This window comes from Oncorhynchus mykiss, chromosome 30 (assembly GCF_057628025.1).
Source record: "Oncorhynchus mykiss isolate SJ-2025 chromosome 30, ASM5762802v1, whole genome shotgun sequence".
In the NCBI taxonomy this organism is placed as follows: Eukaryota; Metazoa; Chordata; class Actinopteri; order Salmoniformes; family Salmonidae; genus Oncorhynchus; species Oncorhynchus mykiss.
The window spans coordinates 1,765,001-1,770,938 of record NC_143051.1 but is presented as its reverse complement, the minus strand read 5'-3'; positions in this window follow the sequence as shown (position 1 = coordinate 1,770,938).

Genomic DNA, 5,938 nt, shown 5'->3' with positions numbered 1-5,938 from the left:
GGGTAATGATGGTTATGATGGTGAATTATTGGTAATGATGTTTAAGGTTAATGAAGGTTATTTAGGGTTAATGATGGTTACTGATAGTTACGATGGTAACGATGGGTTAAGATAGTTAGTTATGGTTATGGGATATGATGGTTGATTTTAAATGTGTAAATTATGGTTATGTTTGGTTAATGATGGTTATGTTTGGTTAATGATGGTTAATGATGGTTATGTTTGGTTAATGATGGTTAAGGTTAATGAAGGTTGTTTAAGGTTAGTGATGGTTAATGATAGTTAATGATGGTTATGTTTAGTTAATGGTGGTTATGTTTAGTTAATGGTGGTTATGTTTAGTTAATGGTGGTTATGTTTGGTTAATGGTGGTTAATGAAGGTTATTATTGTCACCATTCTTCTCTTGGGGGCACAACTGAAAAGGTTTCCACTTGATGAGCCAGCTGCAAAATTGGAATTGGCTATATTGTAAAAATGCACTAAGAATAAGAATCTGCAGAAATGACTTTGACAAAGCAACAAAATAACTAGGGCTTTACAGTGATGGTGATTTTATGATGTGGTCCTTGGTCCTGGCTATAATGATGTCGTCTTTGTTCCTGACTATAAGAATGTGCTGATTTGTCCTGGCTAAATTGATGTAGTGCTTGGTCCTGGCTATAATGATGTGTTTGGTCCTGGCTAAATTGTTGTAGTTCTTGGTCCTTGCTATAATGATGTAGTGCTTGGTCCTGGCTAAATTGTTGTAGTTCTTGGTCCTGGCTATAACGATGTAGTTCTTGGGCCAGGCTATAATGATGTAGTGCTTGGTCCTGGCTATAACGTTGTAGTGCTTGGTCCTGGCTATAATGATGTAGTGCTTGGTCCTGGCTATAATGATGTAGTGCTTGGTCCTGGCTATAATGATGTAGTGCTTAGTCCTGGCTATAACGATGTAGTTCTTGGGCCAGGCTATAATGATGTAGTGCTTGGTCCTGGCTATAACGATGTAGTGCTTGGGCCAGGCTATAATGATGTAGTGCTTGGTCCTGGCTAAATTGTTGTAGTGCTTGGTCCTGGCTATAATGATGTAGTGCTTGGGCCAGGCTATAATGATGTAGTGCTTGGGCCAGGCTATAATGATGCTTGGTCCTGGCTATAATGATGTAGTGCTTGGTCCTGGCTATAATGATGTAGTGCTTGGTCCTGGCTATAATGATGTAGTGCTTGGTCCTGGCTATAATGATGTAGTGCTTGGGCCAGGCTATAATGATGTAGTGCTTAGTCCTGGCTATAATGATGTAGTGCTTGGTCCTGGCTATAATGATGTAGTGCTTGGTCCTGGCTATAATGATGTAGTGCTTGGTCCTGGCTATAACGATGTAGTGCTTGGGCCAGGCTATAATGATGTAGTGCTTGGGCCAGGCTATAATGATGTAGTGCTTAGTCCTGGCTATAACGATGTAGTGCTTGGTCCTGGCTATAATGATGTAGTGCTTGGGCCAGGCTATAATGATGTAGTGCTTGGTCCTGGCTATAATGATGTAGTGCTTGGGCCAGGCTATAATGATGTAGTGCTTAGTCCTGGCTATAACGATGTAGTGCTTGGTCCTGGCTATAATGATGTAGTGCTTGGGCCAGGCTATAATGATGTAGTGCTTGGTCCTGGCTATAACGATGTAGTGCTTAGTCCTGGCTATAACGATGTAGTGCTTGGTCCTGGCTATAATGATGTAGTGCTTGGGCCAGGCTATAATGATGTAGTGCTTGGTCCTGGCTATAATGATGCTTGGTCCTGGCTATAACGATGTAGTGCTTGGGCCAGGCTATAATGATGTAGTGCTTGGGCCAGGCTATAATGATGTAGTGCTTAGTCCTGGCTATAATGATGTAGTGCTTAGTCCTGGCTATAATGATGTAGTGCTTAGTCCTGGCTATAACGATGTAGTGCTTGGTCCTGGCTATAATGATGTAGTGCTTAGTCCTGGCTATAATGATGTAGTGCTTGGGCCAGGCTATAATGATGTAGTGCTTGGGCCAGGCTATAATGACATAGCTATTGGTTCTGACTATAATGATATAGTGCTCTGTCCTGTGTAAGAGCCCATTAGTGAGAGCTGGCCCCCAGCCTTCTTAGTACATAGACCCCATTATACCTCTGGATAAACACACACACACAGCTCCCATTGTACCTCTGTTTAAATCCCGGATCAGTTGTCCCAGCAACAGCTTCAGCCACGCTGTTGTTCTCCCCACGCGACCCAGCTGGAGTCCACCAGGGAGAATAAAGTGCTGGAGTGGATCAGCTGGAGTCTAACTCTCCTAACTCTCTGTGGTCACTAAAGACCCCTTGGCACTTATTGTAAGAGCTGGTGTCCTGGCTAAATTCCCAATCTGGCCCACATACCATCATGACCACCTAATCATCGCCAGCTTTCAATTGGCTCATTTGTCCCCTGTAACTATTCCACAGGTTGTAGCTGTAAATGAGAACATGTTAGCCCTAACCCTCAACAAGGTAACTTAGCCCTAACTCTCTACAAGGTAACTTAGCCCTAACCCTCTACCAGGTAACTTAGCCCTAACCCTCAACAAGGTAACTTAAACTAACCCTCTACTGGGTAACTTAACCCTAACCCTCAACAAGGTAACTTAGCCCTAACCCTCAACAAGGTAACTTAGCCCTAACTCTCTACAAGGTAACTTAGCCCTAACCCTCTACCAGGTAACTTAGCCCTAACCCTCAACAAGGTAACTTAAACTAACCCTCTACTGGGTAACTTAACCCTAACCCTCTACTAGGTAACTTAACCCTAACCCTCAACAAGGTAACTTAACCCTAACCCTCAACAAGGTAACTTAACCCTAACCCTCAACAAGGTAACTTAACCTAACCCTCTACTAGGTACCATGAAACTTTATTCAACTCTGAATTTAACTAGGCATAACTGGTACCACAAAAGGGGCTTACCTTTTAGCAAGGTAAATATATATTGCAACGAATCCTTCAGAACCGGCTTGTTCCGGCTTGTTCCGGGGCAGGCTAATTGAGGTCTAACTCCATTTATCCTGTCTGAGCTGCAAGTTGAGGACCAATCAAATCTGATTCCCTCCCTCTCACAAACTCCAAGCTTGCGTCATTATCCCCTTCATTTGAGGAAGAAGACCGATTCAATATTTTATTAATCATATGTTTGTTTTTTGTGTTAGTAATGTTAAAATACCTATGATATTCCACATTTAGTAATAACAGAATGCATTACAAACTTCATGCACAATAAGGACTCTATTCAATTCACATCGCAGAAGTTCAGCTTCACCGTGTGATTCAAATTTATATACTATATATTTATATATTTGCCAACTTTTACTTCAGAAAATAATGTACTTTTTACTCCATACCTTTTCCCTGACACCCAAAAGTACTCATTACATTTTGAATGCTTAGCGGGACAGGAAATTGGTCTAATTCACACACTTATCAAGAAAATATCCCTGGTCCCTACACATGCTTCATTTGTAAATGAGTGTTGGAGCGTACCCCTTAAGCATATTTTAGCAATTAGATTTACTTTTGATACTTAAGTATATTTGAAACCAAATAATTTTAGACTTTTACTCAAGTAGGATTTAAGTGGGTGACTTTCACTTTTACTTGAGTCATTTTTTATTAAGGTATCTTCACTTTAACTCAAGTATGACAACTGGGTGCTTCTTCTACCACTGGTCAGGCCATGGAAATCGATTCTATCTTAGTCCATATGGGTTTTAATGACATTAGGAAGGGCAGCTCTGAACAGTTGAAACTGGATTTAAAAGAACTTATTGACTTTCGTGCTAGACACTAACAAAAGACCCATCCTATCTGGCCCTGTGCCCTCTCTGAATCGTGGCATTAAGCAGGATTCTTTCTCTTCACAACTGGCAACATGATTAGGCTCAATGCCTATATTTCCTGTATTTTCTTTCAGTCTTGGCATAGTGCTGAGCACCTGTACAGTGCCAAAATGCCAAAAGAAAACCAGCCACGTCACGGACACCGACGTCTTGCTTCCAGACAAACTAAACACCTTCTTCACCCACTTTGAAGATAACACAGTGCCCCCTACCAAGGAGACCCCCCCCCCCCCCCCCCTCCCCCTCATTCTCCGTGGCCGATTTGAGTAAGACATTTAAATGTCTTAACCCTCGCAAGGCTGCCGGCCCAGACGGCATCCCTAGCCGCGTCCTCAGAGCATGCGCAGACCATATTCAATCTCTCCCTATCCCAGTCTGCTGTCCCCACATGCTTCAAGATGGCCACCATGGTTCATGTACCCAAGAAGGCAAAGATAACTGAACTAAATGACTATTGTCCAGCAGCACTCACTTCTATCATCATGAAGAGACTAGTCAAGGATCATATCACCTCCACCTTACCTGACACCCTAGACCCACTTACATTTCAATACTGCCTCAATAGGTCCATAGATGATGCAATCACCATCGCACTGCCCACTGCACTATCCAATCCTGGACAAGAAGAATACCTTTGTAAGAATGCTGTTCATTGACTACAGCTCAGCCTTCAACACCACAGTGCCCTTCAAGTTCATCATTAAGCCGCCCCCAGTTGGTGAAGGTAGGAAACAACATCTCCACTTCGCTGACCCTCAACACTGGGGCCCCTAAGGGTGCCTTCTCAGCCCCCTCCTGTCACCCATGACTGCGTGGCCATGCAAGCCTCCAACTCAATCATCAAGTTTGCAGACGACACAACAATAGTGGGCTTGATTACCAACAATGACGAGACGGCCTACAGAGAGGAGGTGAGGGCCCTCAGAGTGTGGTGTCAGGAAAATAACCTCTCACTCAATGTCAGCAAAACAAAGGAGATGATGGTGGACTTCAGGAAACAGCAGAGGGAGCACCCCCCTATCCACATCGAAGGGTCAGCAGTGGAGAAGGTGGAAAGTTTTAAGTTCCTTGGTGTACACAAACAGTGTGGAACAGAAGGTGCAACAGCACCTTTTCAACCTCAGGATGCTGAATACATTTGGCTTGTTACCTAAAACCCTCAAACTTTTACAGATGCACCATTGAGCGCATCCTGTCGGGCTGGATCACCGTCTGGTACAGCAACTGCACCGCCCTCAACCGCAGGGCTCTCCAGAGGGTAGTGAGGTCTGCACAATGCATCACCGGGGGCAAACTACCTGCCCTCCAGGACACCTACAGCACCTGATGTCACATGAAGGCCAAAAAGGATCATCAAGAACAACAACCACCCGAGCCACTGCCTGTTCACCCCGCTATCATCCAGAAGGCGAGATCAGTACAGGTGCTTCAAAGCTGGGACCGAGAGACTGAAAAACAGCTTCTATCTCAAGGCCATCAGGCTGTTAAATAGCCATCACTAACACAGAGAGGCTGCTGCCTACATACAGACTTGAAATCATTGGCCACTTTAATAAATGCATCACTAGTCATTTTATTAATGTTTACATATCTTACATTACTCATCTCATATTTATATACTGTATTCTATACCATCTGTTCTATCTATGCCGCTCAGTCATCGCTCATCCATATATTTATGTGTACATATCCTTATTCCATTCCTTTATTTATATATGTGTGTGTATTAGGTATTTCTTGTGGAATTGTTAGATATTACTGCACTGTCGGAACTAGAAGCACAGAGCCGAGGCGTAGAGCCGAGGCGTAGAGCCGAGGCGGAGAGCCGAGGCGTAGAGCCGAGGCGTAGAGCCGAGGCGTAGAGCCGAGACGTAGAGCCGAGGCGTAGAGCCGAGGCGTATAGCCGAGACGTAGAGCCGAGACGTAGAGCCGAGACGTAGAGCCGAGACGTAGAGCCGAGGCGTAGAGCCGAGACGTAGAGCCGAGACGTAGAGCCGAGACTTAGAGCCGAGACGTAGAGCCGAGACTTAGAGCCGAGACTTAGAGCCGAGGCGTAGAGC